Source organism: Periplaneta americana, chromosome 16 (genome assembly GCF_040183065.1).
Source record: "Periplaneta americana isolate PAMFEO1 chromosome 16, P.americana_PAMFEO1_priV1, whole genome shotgun sequence".
NCBI lineage: Eukaryota > Metazoa > Arthropoda > Insecta > Blattodea > Blattidae > Periplaneta > Periplaneta americana.
In genome coordinates, this window is record NC_091132.1 from 157,548,340 (window position 1) to 157,575,151 (window position 26,812).

Consider the following 26,812-nt stretch of genomic DNA (forward strand, 5'->3'; position numbering starts at 1 on the left):
CTCATTATCAATGTGTTAAAACAGAATTCTGTAAACCTATTCCTGAATATTTCATTAGTCTGTAGCTTGTTCCTTTTATAATACGCATGCGAGATTTTGATATCGTCATCTCCCTCTTCTAGAATAATTAGCAACTTCATTATCTTGGATTTATTCATTATAATTTTTAGGTTATGTCCGCAGCCTATATTAATTTACTTGACCATATGTAGTAGATGAAGGAATAAACAAATGAGAATCTACAGCGATGTGCGTCAATAAAGAAACCACTTCTCGGCGATCATCGCCAGCGTTTATAATCGCCGGCGATATGCGTCCGACGATGATCGCCATAAACAAACCGTACCTTAAGGCAGTGGCCGGCAGAAGCTGCAGTTATGACATAAGAGCCAGTCAGGCCTCAAGAGCTTGGAAGAGCGAGCAGTTGAGTCGTATTACTGTTATCACGCACCAGCGCAGTGGCGTCAGTGCAGCAATGATACGACAGTTCTTGGAGATAAATTGATGGAATCACATTCATGTATTTTGCTAGGGAATAACTACTCTGCGGTCATAATGGCAACATTCTTGGCAAATTCCCCGTCATTAAAAGAACGCATGTTCTTTGCAATGGCTAATGAAATCCTATATCTTAAGCCTTAAGCTTACCATTGATTCACTGACAGTGTGTTCCCTAGCTTCACTTAACAATTTATCTTTCAATTGCTGCACTAGTACTTGTCGATATTCTCCCCCATATTTGTCATAATCATTTGTGTGGCATATGGAATAATGCCATTGTATATTGAATTTCTTTACATGCTGAAACAGCTTGCCACAAATCAAACACTTCGCCATTCCTCCATACTTCATAACACAGATTGATCTCGACAAAGCATTTAGCTTGGGCAGGATAGTAACACAAAGTGATGGTGTGTTTCAAAAGTTGAAATATACTTTGCATACTACTCACCAAGTTAGGGCCTATATAGTTCAATCTGTATATTGTGTAGGAAAATATCTGTTAAAAACACTTGAACTGTTTTCAAGTTTCCGAGTAGACAAAGTGTTGTAGTACTTCTTAAATTATTTATTTTTATATTTTTATATTTATAGCAGTTTCGGAGCCTCATTTACATAATGCGAACGCTTCTGCAGCTGGCTGTATTATGAATTTCATATTATTATAAGTATATTAAATTTGATTACAAACCAAAATATTTTGTTACATTGATTTATCACGGATGTACAGTTTTGTTTTCGTATAAATGTACTGTCATTGTGCTCAGACGAATGGATCGCGCTCTGTCATTGCATAGACGCCGTACCACCACTGTTCAGTTGAACCTTCTCTCCTCGCTGTGCTCAGTATGCAGAGATTGCCGAGCAAAGAGCGTGGCGGCTCTGTGGTATGACGTCACAGAGCACGGAACATGTCGGTCACTGCTCTAAGGCAGTGATATCAAAGCAAGCGCATTTTTCTGACCTTGAAGTCGTTCGTGGGCATCAAGCGCTAAGTATGGAAAGAGGAAGGGATGTGTATATGAATAAGCAACCTGTTGAATTAAGAAAACAGTGGTGCACAAACTTCAAAAGGAACGTGAAATTTTATGCCGTTATTTTTATATGGCTTCTTTCTGTTTGTTATTATCTATATTGTCTGTAAAACTTAAGTACTAATACCAATTTCTTAATATTGCAGTTGTGTTTTAAATGTTAATAACGTAATAAAGAGTTAAGAAGGAATATTCACATAAATTCCATAGTATTACAATTATACTGTACTAAATGGGTGAAACAAACCATTCATAAAGAAAGTGATATCCCAAAAAAGAGACCGAGTATGACATGATAAGTTGGAATTGATATTGATGGTACCTTTAGCCTTATGAAAGTAATTAATAAGCTAATCAAAACAATATTATAGTACACAGCTGACATTTTTACAACATATGAGCACGTATCTTTTGCTTATGATGTAACAGTAGATGCATTGTTAATTCATTTCCTTGGAAGCAATTTCCAAGCCAATATTTTCAAAATTTTCGATACACTATCTTCGGTAATACGTATATACAGTATATTAAATTTACGAAAATATTCTGTAAGGCTACTAAATAAATAGGCCTACATCTGAAAATTTTACTTTTCTATAAAAAAAAGTTGAGAAAATATTTCTTTTTTGAATAAAAAATCAAAGTTGTGAAACATGAGCACTAAAATTAAAACTTACATTCTTGTAATCCACTTATACTTCTCAGACAAATCAAAAAATTAACATGGATACAGTTTTAATAAGTTATCTTCCCTTTACCTATTGAATCAGTGCTGGCCATCCCTGAATATAGCTCGACCAAGCGGCATATACCACCTCTTTCGTCTGTCTATTTCCTTTCCGCTGTAAAGCGCTCAGGCTCTCCTGAGCTCTAAAGCGCGCGCTTGCTCCTATGGGCATCAATTGACATGACTGCTCTAAGGGATTTAGGTTTGGGGAACGAGCAGGCCAGGGGCGGCTCCTTTTAAGGCCATTGGGACCCGGTCCCAGTCCCCAGTTTTGAGAAAGTAAATTACAATATGGTGCAGTATATTTCATATTGAAGTCATCTTTCTTAATGAATTTCCAATACAAAAAAAGTAGTATGCATTGACGGAATTCTGCAAGAGAATGGACTGACTGGGCCCGTGAGAATCCACCCTGTACGTAGTTCATTTTAGCACTAAAGGTTGGACTGTAACATAGCAGTTCTTTCCGTCCCTTTCCCCACCACCCTCGCACTCTAGCTTTACTTAGGGCCGGCCCTGCTGTTCAATTGTCTGTAATACTGTGTTAAAATTGAAGTTCTACAAGGACATCATTTTATTTTTACTTCAATTTTTATGGCACCTGAGTTTTTGAATGTACTTCACTCCCGCCCCTTCTACTAATGAAGTTCAACCGTCCTCCACACAGATCCAAGATCTCGTATACAGTCATAGTAGGCTTACGGTTATAGTAAACAGTACGTTCCAAAAATATGATCGCGTTTTCCAGTGACGAAAGAGCTTTCAATATTGAATTATTTTCGCAAAGGTACTGTCGTCCATTTGCCTACGTCGTATCCCGGTTTCCCCCACCAGCTTTCATTTGCCTGCTAGTGGCTGGGCTGCCTTAACTCTTTTCTGAGATCATTAATTTCTGTTAGGAATTGGACGTCTACGTAATATTATACAACTGTTTAAAATAACTTAAATAAAAGGGCCTCGTTAAGTAATTAAATATCACGTGATTTCTTCCCTCTCCACGACCCCATGACATAACCACTTGGACGGACAGTAGATAGTATGTCTGAGTAATTTTATCTTTTCGGATCGGGCAGAAGTGAAGATTGAACTTACAGTACGTAAGGTACTCTTTTATAGAGTAGGTACAGAATTATTTCAACATGAGTTACTAGTACGAAGAACGAAACTGGTAATTGGGATTAGGTACAATAGTCTATAGTGCAATAATATGCACATTAGAACTGAAGCCTGTATCGAAATGAACGGCCACCATTTTAAAAAAATGTGTTTAAATATCCATATTATGATTATTTTTCAATTTAGCTTCATTCTCTATAGTGTACCCTAATGTGCTGTAGACAGTATAATATACACTGCATAATGAATACGTCCACTTGGACAGCTCAGTTTGTGAGTAAAAACACTCAATGTTAATAATGTACTGTATTTTGATTAAACAAAAACCTAATGAAAATGATCAAACTCAAAAGCGAGATTTTTCCTAGTTTACGTAAATGGATGAACTACTTTTCTTCCCTCCTATACCTAGTAAAGTGATTTGTTCGTATATTACGCCAGTATCATCGAACTCCAGTCGTAGAAGTGGGTAGCAAACGGTGTTGATCCAAAGGTATAGGCAAGTTAATATTAAAAATGTGATATAAAATAAAATGATGTCCGTGTATAATACAGTAAGTTCAACGTAAAATGCATGTGAGTGTATGTACAGCTTTTAATGTGGATAAGTACGTTTACCAAAACTGTATACAACATCACACCATTAATTAAAAGTATTATAAATTGTGCAAAAGTGCTTCAAAGAATGAATAGAGTAGACCAGGGCTGGGCACAGCGACCTAATCCATACTCTAAGAGGTAGGACGCTTAATATTCATCCGTTACGGCATCAACACTGCGCGGTGTTCGGCGGGGAAGAAAGGGGTTGAAGAGAGGTCATATGGCTCCCCGTGAGAGAGTGGAATCTCCTCTAGGCGCCCGGCCCTGCAGTAGACAGTTTGATTCAAACTCTGTTCTCGCGGTTAAAATTAGAAGATAAATTGACAATTAAAGCTGTCGTATCTAATCACTGAGGGAGCGCTTGGTACGTAGAACCAAGGACCCGGGTTCGATCTCCAGCGTCGGAACGAATTTTTCTCCTTTAATAATTACACTAGTCAACAAATTTTAACTTTGAAAATTGTGCCGAAATGAAACATTGTTACTATCCACATATTTGCCATGCTGAATCCAAAAATGAAACCCATTTTTCAGCAGCACCCTCAGATTTTCAGTTATTACCCTTATTACACTTCTGAAAAGTTCGATACTAACTAAGCAGTTCCACATTTTTAATATCTAATGCAGAATGCATAAACATTGTCTTCCACTATTATAGCGGTGTTAGTGCTAAAAATAAAGTATCCTTCATGTTATAATGATGTAAATGGCTACTTACATTTACGCAGTGAAAGGCAGGCATCGCTTTAAAACACTTTTCTGTGTATGTTGTAGTATTCTCTCTTTGTATGAACCAGCAGTAATCACTCATCATAGATGGATCCCATCTCCCTTTATAATGCTGTTCCATCTTAAAATGTCTTGATGAAAGCGTTCCCTTTGTTTGTCACGCACTGCACCCAAGCTTTTAGGGAAAAAATCTAAATGAGAATGCAGGAAGTGAATTTGACAGACAACCTGTATCCAAAATTCTTATAATTTTGAAAAAGATTCTGAACTATTTCGTCATTATTTTCTTCCTTCTTGTTGCCGAGGAACCCATTCACAACACTTTTAAATGACTTCCATGTTGCACGTTCGCTTGGAGTTATTTTTTCTTAAAAAAATTGGTCACCCATCACTTTTTTTAATCTGAGGTCCAATGAATATTCCTTCTTTTAATTTTGTATCACTCAAACCAGGTAATATTCTTCGTAGATATTTGAAACCTTCGCCTGTTGTGTCCACACCTTTCATAAAGTTCTTCATGAGCCCTAATTTAATGTGTAAAGAATGGAGATATATTTTTTGTGGGTCAACTAAAGGTTTAAATTTTACATTATGTTTCCCAGGAGTGAAATCTTCTCTTCTTGGCCATTCCTTCACTATATAGTGATGTTGAGTATCTCGGGTATCCCAAAGGCACAGGAAAAAATATATATAGTGAATCCACTCTGCATTCCATGTAGAAGACTTTAAGATCCCGCAAATATGCCAACAATGGTTTCATATTTTAATGGCTTCAAGAATACGACACATTTCTTTGTATGTTTCTTTCATTGCTGCACTGTATGCTACAGATATGGATGGAAGTTTATTGCCATTTTGTAACAAAACGGCTTTCAGACTAATTTTAGAAGCATCTATAAATAAGCGCCGCTCTTTAGCATTATGTGTAATACCTAGTTTTAATCAGTTCATTTACATCGCTGCATGCACAAACTCCAGAATCTGTAACTATAAAAAATGGAAATAGATTCTTATTTATGTTTCTAAATACTGAAACATTAGCATCTTTATCCAGCACCTTCCATTCCTGAAGACGAGATCCTAGAAGCTCCGTCAGCTGTTTAGTAAAGTACAAATCACGTATACTAATCATTGAGTTCCATTAAATGTGGCTTTTCTTCTCTCTCTTCATCTGGAATGTAGGCGTCATCCCTTGATGTAGAGGGCTGCACATCATCAGATGACGTTATGTCAGATTCCGATTCTTCTTGCAATGTAGAAGGTGGAATGGGAACAGGTAAATTTTCTCCGTGAGATATTGGTCTTATAGCTGACGGGAGATTAGGATACTGAATGAGTCTCTTATTTTTTTAAGAAAATCCAGTAACATCAGAAATAACAATCATCTTAGTGGTTTTTTGTTCACACCATACCATTGGTTCGGAAAGTTTTTACAACTACGCCTTTCCTTCTTCATTTCATTTCACACAGAACAGCTCAAACTACTAACAAAATCTCTACACTCGAACTAAACAAAGTACAGACTGTCTCTGTTTTCATTACCAGGTACCCTGTAAGTCTGTCTTATATTTCAAGTATCAACAAACTATGATTCAGATGTGTCAAGTGAAGAGGGACTTGATATAATGGATAGAAACGAAAGAAGTGCTACATGTATACTAGGTATTGAAAAATGTGTATAAAATTTATATTTACAACATTAAATTACGGAAATTTATTTCTTGTGTACCTTGTAAAATGGAATACGTATACATACATCAAAATTAAACGTAGGCACCTGTGGCTTCCACCAATTTCCACAAGCGGCCGGTAATGGAATCCACAGTCTTCTGGAGGAAGTTGCGTGGGGCATTGGTGATAATGCCCCGAATCCATGCTTCCAATTCTTTATCATCTCTGGACGGATTGTGCCATTCCTTCCTTTCTCCATATGGCATCATCTCGAACGAAAACAACGGAATTCCACACTTCGTAGCGAGCAGCAATCTGCTCTCTCTCGCGAACAAATAGGTGATCGACAATCTTTGCTATTGTTGCGCTAACCGCCCCTCACGGCCATCATCTATACTACGGATGAGCAAAAGTTCACATCTATTTAACGATCTATATATACACACAATTTTCATTATGGGTCCATCGATATTAAAAATTCTACAGCTAATTAATAATACCTAGTTACTTCCCGCCCACACTGTATTTATGGCTATTCATAAAATATAACATTGTTGCAGTGCTCAGAAACCTGACGTGATGGAAAAAATCTGATTACATATTCATAATCAGAGCATCAGACTTGATAATAATCAGCATTCTGTTTGTCGGCACAAAAATGTTGCAGAATTATTAACCATTGCTACTAAAACGTTAACATCGTTCAACAGGACGGAAAGAAATGCAGAAAAGTTTGTTCTGAATGGTTTGAAAAGAAGGAATGTTTAATGAAATGTAAGAATAGAAAATCGTTATATTGTTTTTATTACCTGGTTTTGGGAGGCGAAACTCTGTTGATTAATAAGGGGTGTACAGTTTTAAAGCATTTTTGTCTGAGGTAGTAAAATCACATGAAAATTTTAAAACACGCATTAACAACGGGGTTTTCCCTCAACCCAATACGAGCAAATGCTGGGTAACTTTCGGTGCTGGACCCCGGATTCATTTCACCGGCATTATCACCTTCATATCATTCAGACGCTAAATAACCTAGATGTTGATACAGCGTCGTAAAATAACAAAAAAAAATAAATAAATAAGGAAATACTTAGAAATGAACTACTGCTCTCCAACCAGGAGATTAACAGTGAAAGGAATGTGCTTACTGTTGCGTCATGTATTGGAGCGAAGTAGATAGATAATATTATCGTTATAACGTCAGTTTAAAAACCATGCGCTCTCCTGCATAGGGGAGACTGTTGTACCTTTAGCATAGTGTACCTTTGAACATTTTTTGTTTTTTAATTTTTGCTGATACCTAGAGGACTCAAAACTGATGTAGATTATAGAGAAAGCCGCTAAGTAGTTCTGGTCGTAGTTTTAGTTTTATTTACTGCAAAGTGTCAGTTCCGTGGTCAAAATAAGTTTTTTAGTACCAAAAGTAAACATTTCGTTCATTCATATATGTTTTCTAACACGAAACCAAATTGTATTTGTTAATACCTTTCAAGTACGGTGTGTTCCCTATCGTTAAATGTTATGTTTTATTTAACGACGCTCGCAACTGCAGAGGTTATATCAGCGTCGCCGGATGTGCCGGAATTTTGTCCCGCAGGAGTTCTTTTACATGCCAGTAAATCTACTGACATGAGCCTGTCGCATTTAAGCACACTTAAATGCCATCGACCTGGCCCGGGGTCGAACCCGCAACCTTGGGCATAGAAGGCCAGCGCTATACCAACTCGCCAACCAGGTCGACTTCCCTATCGTCCGGTGAGTAATAACATATTTTAATTTCCATGATTTATTCGAATCTCTAGTTTTGGGAGCCATATTTGTTTAAAAGTGTACCCTCTTGTACCTCTGAACACAAAAATCTTATCTCATGGAACATGTTCCAAAGTACACAATATTATCGGTTTTTGTTTTTCTTTTATTGTAAGATCATGTTACGTAGTAAGTCTGGAGTTAAGAAGCCCCCATTTGATCCGGATACCTTGAAGAAACTGTTGAAGCAGTTATTGCTCCTCCAGGAAATAAAAACTCAATAAGAGAAGCCTGCTCTGGTTTATGATAGCAGATACATCTATACTAATCTATCTATACTAATAATAAATCTGTAGCCGAAATTTTTCTGGTAATTTTCGATTTTCCAAAAATAATTGGTCCTAACATATATAATTAACCACCCTGAAACCGAAAATCGCATTTTTGAAATTTTTGTTTGTATGTCTGTCTGTATGTTTGTTACCTTTTCACGCGATAATGGCTGAACCGATTTACATGAAAATTGGAATATAAATTAAGTTCGTTGTAACTTAGAGTTTAGGCTATATGGCATTCAAAATACTTTATTTAAAAGGGGGTTATAAGGGGGCCTGAATTAAATAAATCGAAATATCTCGCTTATAATTGATTTTTGTGAAAAATGTTACACAAAAAAGTTTCTTTAAAAATGATTTCCGATAAGTTTTATTCTTTACAAACTTTTGATAGGACTGATATTTAATGAGATAAATGAGTTTTAAAATTAAAATAACGCCATCTAAGACGGTGCAATGAATTACGAACAAATGACTTCGTTTATAAGGGGCCTTGGACAACAACAATCGAAACAGGGGCCTTGGACATCAACAATCGAAAGCTATTAAACATAGCCTACACAGAACGTTTCTGTCTTTGTATGAAGTAATATCAGAAGCTAAATTAACCGATTTGTGTAATTAATTATTATTTCACCATTGGAAAGTTAGTTTCTCTAGATGGACATAATGCTATAATGTTATTAGAGTAAAGTCTGAATAAATCGAGGACAGGTAAGATTAAAATAGCTTCTTATGCACAGAATATTTGATAGGCTATTTTGTACATTAGTTTTCTGTATTTCTTAAAATAATATTTATGTACACTCAATTTAATCTCAGAGAATTAACAAACAACGAAAGTGTATTGATTTAGTATGCAGTAATAGTACGTTAGCTTAGCAATACATTATTTTATAATTCAAATTTTAACTATGCTCAATTGAATCGTGTTAAAATACATAAAATGTATATGCAATAAATGCAATGCAAAAAAAAAAAATTGGGTAATGAGCGAAGCAGATTATCTTGCGCTGTTGTAAAAGTTGTTCCCTGGATCAAACGTCCTATTTTAATTATGTAATTACTTTATATTTATTTCTAACAGGTGCAGCGGAGCGCACGGGTACGGCTAGTTTTAAATATGATTGTCAGTTTTTACAGCTATATTCCCACCTATATTCCATGTGTTCCAACTTACAAGAGGGAATGTTCCAAGGTACACGAAGCCATTGTGTCCACACCTGTGGAGTAACGGTTAGCACGTCTAGCCGCGAAACCAGGTGGCCCGGGTTCGATTCCCGGTCGGGGCAAGTTACCTGGTTGAGGTTTTTTCCGGGGTTTTCCCTCAACCAAATATGAGCAAATGCTGGGTAACTTTCGGTGCTGGATCCCGGACTCATTTCACCGGCATTATCACCATCTCATTCAGACGCTAAATAACCTAGATGTTAATAAAGCGTCGTAAAATGACCTACTAAAAAAAAAAAACGAAGCCATTGTACCTTTGAACACATTACATATCTCTTCATTTTATTTTTCCATCCTTAATAGATCTGTAAAACAGAAAAATACATACAGGAAGTTGTAAAGAAATCTTCAATAATTATTTCAAGCATTTTTTTTCTTTTAAAATTTTAATTTCCCAAAGAAAAAAATATATATATATATAATGTGAAAAGTGTTTAAAGGTACAACAGTCTCTCCTATGTTATTTCCTATATGGAGGGATTAAAATACCAGGAGATTAACAGTGATCTAATTTTGTAACTAGAGTAGTATAAATATGTGTGTAACAATCTTATTGTTTGTGCTGTGAGAGCGGGCCAATAGAGATACGAGTACCCACGTGTGTGACCTTATGACATCTTCTGACATCAACATTCATTCACAGCATTACCCCGTTCCGTTTCATTCCGCAAAGACTTTCTCGTGGTTGAAGCACAGTAAGTGTATTGTACTCTAATCTCGCGTTCAGAAACGTACTTACCTCTAGTGCGTTAATATTGTTACTCCATGAAAATGAACTCAGAGACATACTCCAGGAAGTAACAAAGTTGTTGGAAATAGCTCTTGTGACCCTGTGGATACTGCCCAAGCAGAGCGTTGTTTCAGCACCCTTAAGCTCTTAAAAACTTTTTTGAGAAACACTATGACATAAGAAAGATTAAATTCACTGGCTGTTCTTTCTATTAACAAAAACTGCATTCACAAATAACGAACTATATTTCGAAAGTGATTGATAAATTTGCGCATCAGAAGAACAGAAAAGCAGCATAGCTACAGAAATAATCGGTCATTGTAAATTTGTTGTTTTGTTTAACTTGACTTTTTTTTCTTAATTATGCATGTACTAACCACTGTGTAGAAATATTTTAATTGTTAAATGTTAATTCTTAAGTAGGCCTATGCTTTCTAGTCCAACGAATGATAATATGAACTGATATGTTGATGTAACTATAAGACAAATTGAGAGACATATGGTATAAAACGTGAGTTTATTTTTAATCTTCCCCCACCTAACCTAGAACTCACGGTATATTATTTTAATGTACCGAAGTACATATGACATTTCCATGTAGATATTCTGCGTCATGATACGATGAAAGAGTAATGCAACGGAGAAAAATTCTCTCCGGCACCGGGATTTGAACCCGGGTTTTCAGATCTACGTGCTGATGCTTTATCCACTAAGCCACACCGGATACCCACCCCGGCGCCGGACAGAATCGTCTCAGATTAAGTTCCAACTCTTGGGTTCTCTCTAGTGGCCGCCCTCTGCACTACGTCATAGATGTCTATGAACGTAGGACTAAAATCCACACATGTGCTGAGGTGCACTCGTTATGAGTGACTAGTTGGCCGGGATCCGACGGAATAAGGGCCGTCTTAAATCACGAAGTGATTTACGCATATCATATATATTATTTTAATGTACCGAAGTACATATGATATTTCCATGCAGATATTCTGCGTCATCGTACGATGAAAGAGTAATGGAACGGATAAAAATTCTCTCCGGCGCCGGGATTTGAACCCGGGTTTTCAGCTCTACGTGCTGATCCCGGCCAACTAGTCACTCATAACGAGTGCACCTCAGCACATGTGTGGACTTTAGTTCTACGTTCATAGACATCTATGACGTAGTGCAGAGGGCGGCCATTAGAGGGAACCCAAGAGTTGGAACTTAATCTGAGACGATTCTGTCCGGCGCCGGGGTGGGTATCCGGTGTGGCTTAGTGGATAAAGCATCAGCACGTAGAGCTGAAAATCCGGGTTCAAATCTCGGCGCCGGAGAGAATTTTTCTCCGTTCCATTACTCTTTCATCGTAGAACTCACGAGCCGTCACTGGAGCAAGCCAAGGTGTGGGGCCTCCCCGACCAATCCAGCGGTCCTGAAATGTCAGCGTTAGGTGTTCACGCACATTGCGGAGAAAATGTACTGATGCGCCATCGTGTATAAACCACATCTGTAGTCTTTACTGACATGGCACATTCTCCATCAAGATAGGCAATACATCAATAAGATAACGATCCCCAGTTAATCTCTGTGGTAGCACGTATGGCCCTATTAATCTATCACCTAGAACGCCTGCCCATGCGTTAATTGAGATTCGGTGCTGAAGCCTTCTTTCTTCAACTGCATGGGGATTTTCATCAGCCCACACATGCTGATTACGAAAATTCACAACAGCATCTCTGCTGAACCCCGCTCATATCTGCAACTAACCTTTTGTTTTCAGTATTCCTTGAGGCGTATCAGTATTCCATGCCAGGGGTGTCAACTACGGTATGATTATCTGGCAGTCTGCTGTATTGTAGGGCAAAGGAATGCATTGCCATAAATGGACGTCACATTGAACACCTCCTATAAACAAGTGTTCATATCTCAGAAAGTATGTTTTGTAGGACCCATGTTTTCTTGTTTTGATACATACTATCACCTCTTAAAATATTCGATATTTTGAACACAATGTATAATACGATCCTAAGAGACATTTATTCACTAATACTGAAATTTTTATTACTTGCTGGTTTTTATAGCACTAAGAGATCGATTAATCTTCATCTCTCTCAAAAAACTGCTTTTATAGACATAAACAAAAGAATTAAAAATATTCAGTCACTTATGAAGAACACAAGGCTCTTTTTATGGTCGCATTTCAATTTGAAAAATATTATTGTATATAAGCACATTAACCACACAAATTGACATATTACAATGTGTACATTACAGTAATGCAACATATTTATATAATTCAGATTACTTACAGTGAAATTAAAAGTTGGACACATAATCTTCTTTGTTGCATTTCTACAATTATTTCAATTAACAAATTGACACTTCAATCTTTTACTACATGAAACTAATAATTAAAATTGTATTCTTTAGAAACACACGGAGCTACGATATGATGTAAAAAAATGAGGAAGTATTACCACTGTACTGTTCTGCATATAAATTAGAGCATATTGTCTTTTTTATGATCGCATGTAAATTTTCCTCATATTTCAGAAATTGAAGTGTTGTACGATTAGCTATACAAGATTTGAAATTGCATGTTGTTTTTCATGTTACATTCTACAGTAATTATTATTATTATTATTATTATTATTATTATTATTATTATTATTATTATATTTATTTCTAATTCATTCTCAAATTTATTGCCCATACAAACATTATTATTAATTATTATTATTATTATTATTATTATTATTATTATTATTATTATTATTATTATTATTATTACTAGTGGCTCGTGCAGCAAATGCTGCTGCAAACTAAGTTCGTTAGACGTTCAAATAAAAATTTTTCAGATTTATTTTCAATGAAGAATACTTGTCTTTTTGATAGTTATATGCTTCTATAATAATGAAACATATTCCCTCTGAATGGATTTTTTTTAGGCCAAATACTTTTTCTTGAATCTATCCAACTTCAGTTTTTGAGTTTCAACGCGAAAACGCAAGTATCAATGTCAGGACGAGAGCAGTAGCTATTTCAGGTCATTGTGGATTGTAGGCAAAAGTTAAAAAAATGTCAGGTTTGCTAAGCTTTCGAACAATAACATTTTCGTATAGCTGCTGCATGTAGAACTTGAAATGTAGATCGTAAAATCATTTTATCCTACTAAGAGATCCTCCTGAAATGATCTGGAGACTACAAAATTTTCTAGGCCTATTATTTTATCAGTAAGTAATACCTTTTTATCTTTCCTTAGGAACTGTAATTTTTGCGCTCTCTCGAGCCAATACTGAAGACAATGACAAATATCAATATCTACACTACACCGCCATTAAGTATATGAAAAAGACCCAACCCCACTGGGTTAATAAGTATAAAAATATTTGATTTTTAATAATAATATTATTATCTTACTTAAGTTTTGTAGTTATATATAGCAGCCACTCAGTAAATTATAGAAATGATGATCTAAATTAAGATATTCTGTATATTTACTTACATAACCTCAAAACGTTTCACTTTCATGTCATCAATATAGCATCAATAAATATTATGTACAATTAATGAAAAATAGATGCATAATGATATTAACTATAATAATATTTAATTTCTAATGGTAATAATGTCATCAAACCACATCAAGTTTCGTAGATTTGAATATCCAATACACAGCTGTACTCAGAAAATTATAAACTGCAGAATCAGCTTTTAATAACAAATTGAATTGAGCTCTAAATATGTCGGCAATCCTGCAGGTCATGGCCTACGTGTAATAGCCTATTGTTTATTGTAGTGTGTGTTTTGTTCTGAAATTCAATCAAGTCGGCCGTGATTCGATAAAATTAGTTCTCAAAACTGACAACAGATGGATTTTGGAAAATAGGAAAATTATGTAGGAAAATTGACATTTCACTGAAAACTACTACTTTTCCGAAAAACTTTGGATTCCAGGCATGAAAATGGGGGGTCACTCATTAAAATCCGTTCAGCCGTTTTCCCGTAATTTCCATTACCAGTTCAAATTATATATATAATAGATTATTTATTATTATATTTATTTTTAATTCATTCTCAAATGTATTGCACATACAATGTATATAACAGGAGTTTTATGCATATACGATCTGAAGTATTTTGACACTATATATAACAGATGTATCCTTATAAATATAAGTAAACACACTCACACGCGCACATGCACACATTCAGGCTTCAGTGTTCCCCGACATGACAGCTCAGTTTCAACAGCCGTAACAATGAAAGAGGAATGTAACGTGAAAGAAATAGATCTCCATACATTAATTCAAAATCCACAATTAACCATTGAAGAGAATCCACCAGTTCAAATAGCTGAACTCAGTAACCTACATTTCCTGGAAGAGATTACGGCACTTTCCAATTGAATAGGGATATCCTGAACTAGCACCAACAGATAGCGCACGTGTACTCTGAGGTATGCGCTTTACGTGTGCATTTGTTTTTCGGTATATAAACATTGACAGTCTTACTTACTTACTTATTTACTTACTTACTTACTTACTGGCTTTTAAGGAACCCAGAGGTTCATTGCCGCCCTCACATAAGCCCGCCGTTGGTCCCTATCCTGTGCAAAATTAATCCAGTCCCTATCATCATATCCCACCTCCCTCAAATCAATCTTAATATTACTTTCCCATCTACGTCTCGGCCTCCCCAAAGATCTTTTCCCCTCTGGCCTCCCAACTAATACTCTATATGCATTTCTGGATTCGCCCATACGTGCCACATGCCCTGCCCATCTCAAACGTCTGGATTTAATGTTCCTAATTATGTCAGGTGAAGGATACAATGCGTGCAGCTTTGCGTTGTGTAACTTTCTTCATTCTCCTGTAACTTCATCCCTCTTAGCCCCAAATATTTTCCTAAGAACCTTATTCTCAAAAACCCTCAATCTCTGTTCCTCTCTCAAAGTGAGATTCCAAGTTTCACAACCATACAGAACAACCGGCAATATAACTGTTTTATAAATTCTAACTTTCAGATTTTTTGACAGCAGACTAGATGACAAAAGCTTCTCAACCGAATAATAACAGGCATTTCCCATATTTATTCTGCGTTTAATTTCCTCCCGAGTGTCATTTACAGTGTTGCTCCAAGATATTTGAATTTTTCCACCTTTTCTAAGGAAAAATCTCCAACTTTTATAGTTCCATTTCGTACAATATTCTGATCACGAGACATAATCATATACTTAGTCTTTTCGGGATTTACTTCCAACCCTATCTCTTTACTTGCTTCTAGTAGAATTTCCGCGTTTTCCCTAATCGTTTGTGGATTTTCTGCTAACATATTCACGTCATCCGCATACACAAGAAGCTGATGTAGACCGTTCAATTTCAAACCCTCTCTGTTATCCTGAACTTTCCTAATGGCATATTCTAGAGCAAAGTTAAAAAGTAAAGGCGATAGTCCAGCTCCATGCTTTAGCCCGCAGACATTAGACTAATAAAAACTCTATATACAGACGTTTAACTGTCTTATACTTATACAATGAGTAGCTCGTTTATACGTCGTGTGTAAATTCCTTACTAATAATCACTACATACGTCGTGTATAACAGTATAACTGTTACACAGTTACGTCATAGTTTCGTCATGACTTCGTTACGAAAGATAATAGAATATCTGAGGTTCCTTACTCCATCCGGTAGAGCGCTCTAGTGTGGCGTGTTAAGTATCGATAGTACAATGGGCTCTAATCGATTACCGTACTATATTTTGGTCAAAGAGTACAAGCTACAGCAGTATTATTCTAATTATTCTGTGCTCTTTGGTTTGTTCTTCTTTGTTTACTAGGCAACCATCATCATAAAATGACAGTCGATACGAACAGCTGTAAGAAGGGCGGCCATTTTTTCTCCATATACAACGCTTAAACAAGGGGTTTCGTGTATATATCTACTGCAAAGCAATTCCCATTGTATAGTTACAGGGTGTTTATACGTCCATCGCTTCTGCATGGTTTATTAGTAAAGTTTTCTGTCTCAACTCTGCATAAGTCTAGTATAAAAAGTATACACGGTTTATTAGTAAGACGGTGAGGATATACGTAGTGTATTAGTATATGAAATACTCTTAAAAACAATTAAAAATGGCAAATTTTTGTTATATTCCTATATGTAAAAACCGGGAAAGTTTTTTGTCTTCAATCAGGTCCCGAAATATTCTGAATATATGCTTTAAGCCTTAAAACTATAAGTAATTAAACTGCGCCTCGAAAGTGCTAGCTAGGTTTTAAATAAAAGTAACTACTTCAAGTAAGGAATTGTTGACTACAGTTTCATTTTGGAAGAGGAAAAAGAAAAATTAATAAAGACATATGCAACCTCGACAGCGAGCTATCTTAGCTTAGATTATATACAGTAGTTGTAGGAGTCTCCGAAGTTTACGCCTGTAGTAAACTCTCGATAAACTGAGATGTTTATTATCCAGGACGATCCGTAGTGAAATCCATTTCGTGAATTATGTTTTTAATGTACTGTACCCTAATTATGAAAACCATGTTTTAACTTCAAATTTTCAAAATCATCCTTCATAGTATTCAACACTGAATGTCCTTAACCTACAAAACGCACGAATAATCGTGATACTACTGCGATCATATTATATCATCCTATTAAAAATAGCATTCGATCTTTCTGCAACTACAGAAAAAAATACAAGGAATTCAATCTCGATAGTCCCTTCCCTATATAAAAAAACACATTGGTGGCTCTATATCATGTTTTTAGCGTACGGTTCGTAAATACTAATGATTAAAAATGATATTCACCTTCGACATTGTTCCTATTTTTTTTATTCGTGCACCTCGTTCTCAAAGTTCTCGTTTAGGTTCATGAACATTCAAATTACTCGTATCTATATTCTGCATACTGCAGATTTCCCCATCCATCTCTTATGGGGAATCGCTCAATATTATACAGGTTTACGTTATTATTTATTGTAAATTAAATTAAATTATGAGGTAAGAAAATACTGAATTATATTAAATTATACTAGGTTATACAAAATAATTGTAAATATAATTTTCACAAGCACAGAAAACCAACAAGCGGGAAAACGTAATCAACTGTAGCATATGACATAATATAGCCCTACAACATGTTGCGCCGCATGGAACGCTCCTGCCATCTAACGGTAAAACTTCGCATAAGATATCCCTATTGCGGAGAGGGGGGGAGTATGCAATAAACACTATATATACACACACACATATATACACACATACACATACACACATACATACATATAGATGCATACATATATAGCTTGGGTTATAAAGATGAGCCCCAACAAATTATGTACACCAAACGTTCGTAACATACAATTTCTCGTGTATTCTTTACACTTAATACCAAGAGGTGCTAATTTCAGACATACATACGCACTAAATTCCCCACTCCGTTTACCTTTCCCATTCGCATTGGTACAATATTGTCAGACAAAAAATATTTATACAAGATAAAAGCAATCTTTACCAATGGGGATAATCAACTGACATTTCTCCACGAACAGTAAAACATAAGCCACTATTTCAGCAATTGTTTGAATATTTTCGTCGTTGTATTACTCATATGTGGGGCGATGATATTGTAATGTTGTTGCAGTTTTTGGGTTCATAGCTGTGTGCCAGCGCAGGTGAACAATTTAAATTACCTATTTAATGATAAGAGCACTTGGAAATGTATACTGTAAAATATCTTTTCCAAAAATCATTCTCTTCTTGCCCATTAGAAGAGAAATAATTACATATAGTGAATAAGGGTAGATCTTCCCCGCCACTACCGAATTTAGTGCAACAATATAAAACAAAAAGCGGACAATACACTAGACATTTTTCTATTTCACAATATGAAAATGTAGAATGGTTAGCGGATTGTGAAAGTGCTTATTTTTTTTTCTAACAAAAGTGAGGTTTAGAATAAGTATGGATTTGCTGATTAAATCACTTGTGTAGTGCACAGCAAAAATATTCAAAATCTCAAACTCACGTACAATGTTTCCTGAAATCAAAACTTTTCGGCAAACAGTGAATTGATATGCAAATCTGACTTTCAGGTAGAAGCTCCCTGTGAAGCAGGCTTGAATAATTTCAAGGGAAAAATTGTTCCAGGGCCGGGTATCGATCCCTGGACCCTTCGCTTGGCGCAAGAATGCTCTACCGACTGAGCTACCCCAGAAACCATACACGGCACCGTCACAATTCTTCCCTTCATATCAACAAAACTTAAATGGGGATGAGTTGTGTGGATATAAAGGGAAGAATTGTGAAAGGGTAAAGAAAAATAGAGATGTATTAATACGAATCATTGATGCTATTTGTCTTCTAGCTAACCAGGAGCTCCCTCTACGGCAGTGATGTCAAAGCAAGCGCATTTTTCCGACCTTGACGTCGAGCGCCGGCAGCAAGCGCTAAGTAGGGAAAGAGGAAGGGTTGTGTATATGAATAAGCAGCCTGTTGGATTAAGGAAACAGTGGTGCACAAACTTCAAACGGAAAGTGAAATTTTCTGTCGTTATTTTTATATGGCTTCTTTCTGTGTAATATTACCTGTATTGTCTGTAAAACAAAAGTACTAACACTGATTTCTTAATATTGCACTTGTGTTTTAAATCTTAATAACATAATAGAGAGTTAAAAAGGAATATTCACCTAAATTTCATAGTAGTATAATATTATACTGTATTAAGTGGATGAAGAATTTATAAAACAGTTATATTACCGATTGCTCTGTATGGTTGTGAAACATGGACTCTCACTCTGAGAGAGGAACATAGGTTAAGGGTATTTGAGAATAAGGTGCTTAGGAAAATATTTGGGGCTAAGCGGGATGAAGTTACAGGAGAATGGAGAAAGTTACACAACGCAGAACTGCACGCATTGTATTCTTCACCTGACATAATTAGGAACATTAAATCCAGACGTTTCAGATGGGCAGGGCATGTAGCACGTATGGGCGAATCCAGAAATGCATATAGAGTGTTAGTTGGGAGACCGGAGGGAAAAAGACCTTTGGGGAGGCCGAGACGTAGATGGGAGGATAATATTAAAATGGATTTGAGGGAGGTGGGATATGATAGAGACTGGATTAATCTTGCACAGGATAGGGACCGATGGCGGGCTTATGTGAGGGTGCCAATGAACCTACGGGTTCTTTAAAAGCCATTTGTAAGTAAGTATGTAAGTATTAAGTGGATGAAACAAATCATTCATAAAGAAAGTGATATTCCAAAGAAAGAGACTGAGTATGACATGATAAGTTGGAATTTATATTGATGGTATATTTAGCCTTATAAAAGTAATCAATAAACTAATCAAAACAATATTACAGTACAAAGCAATGTTACCTAGGTACTCTATCTGTTTTAAGGATAACTAATATTACGTAACAAAACTCTTATCGCATTATGCTTTTAAGGTGATATTTGTGAGCAACTTCCTATCATCAGAATATTAAATTATTTTCTCTAAATCTGCTGAAGCTATAGAGCTGACATTTTTACAACACATGGGCACGTATCTTTTGCTTATGATGTAACAGTAGTTGCATTGTTAATTCATTTCCTTACAAACAATTTCCATGAGAATATTTTCAATACACTATCTTCAGTAATACGTATATACGATATATTAGATTTACGAAAACATTCTGTAAGGCTACTAAATAAATAGGCCTATACCTGAAAATTTCACTTTTCTCTACGAAAAGTTGAGAAAATATTTCTTTTGAATAAAAAAATGAAACTTGTGAAAAATGAGCATTAAAATTAAAACTTACATTCTTATAATCCACTTACACTTCTCAGTGAAATCTAAAGATTAACATGGATACAGTTTTAATAAGTTCTCTTCCCTTTATCTATTGAATCAGTGCTGGCCATCCCAGAATATAGCTCGACCAAGCGGCATATGCCACCTCTTTCGTCTGTCTCTTTCCTTTCCGCTGTAAAGCGCTCAGGCTCTCCTGGGCTCTAAAGCGCGCGCTTGCTCCTGTGGGCATCAATTGACATGCCTGCTCTACGGGGACATGACGAATCAGATAGTTCTTTGAACAAAGGAAACTTTTTAGAATTTGTTAATATGTTAAAAAAATATGGTTTACTTTTAGATAAAACAGCAGATGGTTTATTCACTCACGTAGCATGAGTAGTTAATGAATTTGAAATTTCTACTAAACTCGTGCGACTATAGACCAATTATATACTTTTAACAGAACACCCATACTCCAGGTTCAGCATACGCCAGTAGTAATATATACCATTACGCTAATAAGTTTTGTCGATAGGTGTACATATTTCCACCATCTCTTCCCCTTTAATCAGACAACAGTTGCTGAACGAAATTGAAACTGGAGAGTGGGAGGAAACACCGGAGCAAGAAACGAGAAAAAAACGTGGAATTAGATACATTTTCAGCCACTACAGAAGAATTCGCTTGCTACGGAGTTCCCCAATGAACATGATGTTTTCGTCTAATTTAGCTTCGAATGTGTTGGTGAAATATAAAAGAACGATTGTCGAAAACGTGTTGATTGTCGGCGAGGCGGATAGGTCAGCTTAGGAACTCGGTACAGGGGTGTTCGCCTACTTAAGATAACGTCACGTATACCAACATTGCAGCACGTAATCATTCCAACAGACAGAGCAGGTTTGTCGGCAATATTTAGACTAATTATACTTTCTCTCCTACGTGTTTAGGTACCCACGTCACTAATTAGTGCCAGCACAAAACGTTTAACAACACAACGGTGTAACGTTTCCCTTCCCAAATAAGAGCAGTCTGTGCAACGAATTTTGACAAAAATGAATTTTTTGTTTTTATCGCTTTATGTATTACCGGTTGCTCTGTATGGCTGTAAAACTTGGACTCTCACTTTCACAGAGGAACAGAGGTTAAGGGTGTTTGAAAATAAGGTGCTATATTTGTGGCTAAGAACGATGAAGTTACAGGAGAATGGAGAAAGTTACACAACGCAGAACTGCACCCGTTGTATTCTTCACCTGACATAATTAGGAACATTAAATTCAGACTTTTGAGATGGACAGGGTATGTAGCACGTATGAGCGAATTCAGAACTGCATATAGAGTGTTAGCTGGGAGACCGGAGGGAAAAAGATCTTTTGGGAAGGCCGAGACGTAGATGGGAGGAAAATATTAAAACGGATTTGAGGGAGGTGGGATATGATGATAGAGACTGGATTAATCTTGCACAGGATAGGAAATGATGGCGGGCTTATGTGAGGGCGGCAATGAACCTCCGGGTTCCTTAAAAGCCATTTGTAAGTAAGTAATCGTTTTATGTGTAAAATGATAATGTGATTTTATTTCTTCTAATTGTGAGCTTTTAGCTCAGTTGGAAAGAGCGATGGTACGTTCAACCAGAGGTCCCGGGATCGATACCCGGCCCCGGAACAATTTTTCCCTTGAAATTATTCAAAATCTACACTAGTTAACACCGATAATTCCCTGAAACATGGCTTTAATGAAAGTGGGCAGTTACATAATTGTGCAACCTTGAAATATCCAATCCAATCAATGCCTTTCTCTGATTGGCTGGTCTGCAATGTGAATTCAAACTGTTTAATATGCAGTACCAAATTCAAAAGTCCCGCACCTTGGCGTCGTGGTCTAAGGCATCATGCTTAGGACTCGCGTTACGGAATGCGCGCTGGTTCGAATCCTCATGTGGGAAGAAGTTTTCTCATGAAATTTCGGCCAGTGTATGGGACTGGTGCCCACCCAGCAAAGTGATGTACTTGGGGAGCTACGATAGCAAAAATCCGGTTTCAAAAAACAGCTATAACGGCTGGGGGGATCATCGTGCTAACCTCACAATACTTCCATTCTGTTTAGATGATCGTCCACCTCTGCTTCGGCATGTAGACGTGAGGCCAGCAGCCGGCTGGTCGGTCTTAGCCCTTCATGGGCTGTAGCGCCATGGATTTACTTTATTTTACCAAATTCAAAATGCAACTTATTCCCAATACTTTCCGATTGCTGGTAAAATTCATGTTCTGGGAATAATAAGTTAATTAAATAGTAAAATATCGCTACAATCGAAAAGTACTGGGAATAAATTTGAATAAGGAACAAAGAAAGTTTCCTTCTCAGGTAGGATTCGAACCACGAAAGTCTTAGTTACCAGTTTATCGTGCTCTGGAGTGAACAAGGCTCTGAAATCAGCTACAAGGGTTGGTCCGGTTTTTTTGCCACTACTGTATGTACGTATACACACAGCCCGTTTCTGGAATTCCTTGTCACAGGAAATCAGGAGCAGTCGGAGTCTAAAATCTTTTAGAAATGTTTTTAATGAACAGAACTAGACTCTTGCGGGAGTTTCTAAATAGTCTTAAATGATCAAGTTGTTGTTTTTATTCTCCTCTCTCTTCTTCTTTCTTTTTTTCCTTTTTTTATTATCTTGATTTATTACTTAATCATTTGTATTTGTATGCCAGTTAGTACGACTTTGCTAATCAACGTTTTATGTCTTGTAACCCACATGTATTCTCCTATTAACTGTATTATATATCTCAAGTGAATTAATCGTCGAATTTATCTCGAGCATTTTAGGTCTTATAAATTGTGTGTTTGTGTGTGTGTGTGTGTGAGTGTGTATATTCCCCTTATGTTATGTAACTGATTTTGATTATGTGTAATTTTCTACTTTATTTTATATATTATGTAACCGATCTGGACTATTTGTAATTTTATATTATGTAACTGATCTTGACTATTGTAATTTTCTAGTATATTTTATGTAATTTCTAAGGTATTTTCTTTTGTGTTGTTTTGTAATCTAATTTTGTATTTCATGTATATTATTGAAACCAGGTTGAGTGGAAGAGAAGGCCTCATGGCCTTAACTCTGCCAGGCAAAATAAACCTCCTACTACTACTACTACTACTACTACTACTACTACTACATTAAAAAAAAATATATATTTTTTTTAAATTTGAACCTTATTTCTGTTCCAAAATCTTAGTAGGCCTATCACGAAATTAGCCAAGCGTGTCCTCTATTATCTTGCAATATATTTTCGACAATTTTACAATTCGACAATGTCTGTTATTTATGAACTGAAGAATGCCAACTAATTTCAGGAGAAGTACTGCAAAAACCATCGGTATAATTTATAATTTTAACAAGGAAGTACGGATAAATGAAATGAATATAGCCCACGGCGAACTCTTTATTTTACAATTTCAGTGATACCTAATACTCAGTACACAATTAACGAACACAAGACTACAGTTGCTCGCAGCTCATTAGTACTTTTCATGGAGTTTTCCTTCTCATTAAGGTTCCATTTCGCCTCTTAACAAATAATGTATACTGGGTTTCATAAGAGATTTCCTAGAAAGTTTCCCTTTATAATACCTGTATAGAGAATCCTTCATACTCTTGTGTTAATAAGTCTTTCAAAGCTTCTGTGATGGGTTATATATATTATTTAATACCTTCAAGTTGATTTCCGGAAAACAAACTGGCCTTGGAATCGGAGTATTCCTCAGAGTTTTCTTCTAATAACATCTATAAGAGGGCAACGATTTTGTCCAAACTCGGTAGACATGCAGCACGCTACAGTTTTATTATGTTATTATTCCTTAAGACTGCAATGGATATCTGTGTATGGTGTAGGCAGAATTTTGTCCTGTGGAATTCACTATTAAAATTGTTTACAATTTATGTTATCAATACTTAAAATGTTATGTATTATTATTATTATTATTGTTATTATTATTAATGTTATTTACATAACTGTCATTCAAAATAGACATAATTAACCTCAGTAAAGTAGTTGTACGCAGTTAGGTACACGAAAATTCTTGCCTTATGCTGAAGAACCGGTTAAACAATAAATATGAATGCTTCTGAGATTAATCAAAGATATTAGTCGAAGAAAATTCAGGAGTTAAATATGAACTCAGGTTGAGATAGCATGAACTTATATTAGCGTTTACACAGCAGAAAATCTGGGTTCAACTTGAATGGTGGCCATTTTACCCCCTAATCTCGGTTCAAACACTTTATACAGGGACATCATTTTATTTTTACTTCAATTTTTATTGTACCTGAGTTTTTGAATGTACTTCACTCCCACCCCTTCTACTAATGAAGTTCCAACTCCACACAGAGCCAAGACAGCAGATAGTAAGCAGTACTGAGTTACTGAGTATAGTACGTTCCAGAAATATGTTCGCGTTTTCCAGTGACGAAAGAGCTTTCAATATTGAATCATATTTTCGCACAGGTACTGTCCGTTTGCCTACGTCGCATCCCGATTTCCCCCACCTGCTTCTGCTCGCCCCTCTGTAAAAGCTGGGCTGGCTTAGCTCTTTTCTGAAAACATTAATTTCTCTTAGGAATTGGGCGTTTACGTAATATTATACAGCTGTTTAATTTAACTTAAATAAAAGGGCCTCGTTAAGTAATTAACTGTCACGTGATTTCCTCCCTTTCTACGATCCTGCGGCATAACCACTTGGACGGACAGTAGATAGCATGTCTGAGTAATTTTATATTTTCGGGTCGGACAGAAGTGAAGATTGAATTAACAGTACGTAGAGTAGGTATAGAATTATTTCAACATGAGTTACTAGTACGAAGGACGAAACTGGCAATTGGAATTAGATGCAATAGTCTATAGTGCGATAATATGCACAAAAGAACTGAAGCCTGTATCGAAATGAACGGCCACCATTTTCAAAATTGTGTTTAAATATTCATATTATGATTATTTTTCAATTTAACTTCTTTCTCTATATTGTACGCTAATGTGCTGTAGACAGTATAATATACACCGCATAATGAATACGTTCGCATGGATAACTCACTTCGTGAGTAAAAACACTTATTCTTAATACAGTACTGTACTTTCATTAAAGAAAAACCTAATGAAAATTATCAAACTCAAAATCGCGATATTTCCTAGTTTACGTAAATGGATGAACTACTTTTCTTCCTTCCTATACCTAGTAGAGTGATTTGTGTTTTACGCCAGTATCATCGAACTCCAGTGTTGGAGGGGGGAGCAAGCGGTGTTTCCGGTTCTCTAAAGGCATAGACAGGTTAATATTAAAAATGTTAGTAAAAATAAAATGATGTCCCTGTACAAAAAGCCCTTGTCATCCAATGAAAGGCGGAGTAACCTGGTTTAAGCAATAAGTTTACCTAATCGCCTTGGAAGTATAAAAATTTTATAAGTGTTATTAAATTTTTTATCTCCCAGAAGTAGCTATCGGAATTTCGAGGACATGTTACATGGGACTCAAAGAAAGCCATATTTAGGCTTCGAGACTTCGGACCCAATAGAGCAGCAGTTCAGTGGGAAATCCGCATAACGACGTACTGAGTATAGTGGTAAAGAGTACAGTGGGTGGGGGTACTGCAAAATGAATGCCAACAAATATGCAAAGGAAAACATTCTGGATTTGAAGGTTCTGACGAATAATTTGGTTTTCATACAGACCAAATTTCAAACTGTGTGTGAAACTATTACACGGTTAAAAAAGTCAGAGCAAGAGATGCGGGAAGCCCTCAAATTAGGCCTAGTTGAGGAAATGACACAGAGCACTAATGCGACACCAAGTACACCGGTTACTGAACGTGTAAAACAGAAGTTGAAATCAATTTGGAACATTGTGTAACATAAACAGCAAATTAGTGGACATAGAGTCACCCGAGAATAAAGGACTGTCTCTTAGAGACTGCAATGATGTTAGGTTTTTTCGTTTTGCTCCTATCACGTCACGCGACGTAAGGCGCAGCTTTTCACAGTACAAACTGTGTTTGGCAGATAAGCGAAAAAGATTTACGTTTGAGACACTGAAAATGTATCTTGTAGTACATTGCAATTCAGTAGTGTAACTGCACTTCCTAAAGACGAACAATAGGATAAATGAATAAATTAAAATTGCTACATGTTTATTTCCACCATTAACAATGTGTACAATTAAAAACAAATGCTTATAAAAGACAGGAGAATAAATGCTTTTCACATTTTTTGACACTGTCATTGTGTAATGTATATTTACTTTCAGAATGTACGTGTTTCCCCATACTACCGTACTCTACTCTAAATAGCAACGTTGTTACCTCAACACATCCCTACCTGCAGCGAGTCAACAACCTACAGCACATGCATAGTAAACTTACTGGGTGCTATGCATAGACATTTCGCTAGCCCGCGCTACAAGCGTGCTAAATTAACCCCGGCTATCGACTAATTACTTGTACAGGATTCATATTATATCATATCGCTAACACTGGTTTATGAATAAGAAAAACGTTAGTTCGCTGATCATCCACTGGAAGCCCGCGCTAAGAATGTCTATGAATATGGCCCATTGTGACGGGTCTCAAGTCT

The 26,812-nt window shown here is 36.2% G+C and overlaps 1 protein-coding gene across 3 annotated transcripts in view; it reads right to left on the reverse strand.

Annotated features, from left to right (window-relative positions):
* Positions 1-26,812, reverse strand: part of LOC138691545 (uncharacterized) — a 126,699-nt gene that overhangs the window by 60,354 nt on the left and 39,533 nt on the right. The gene's annotated exons all lie outside the window — the stretch shown is intronic.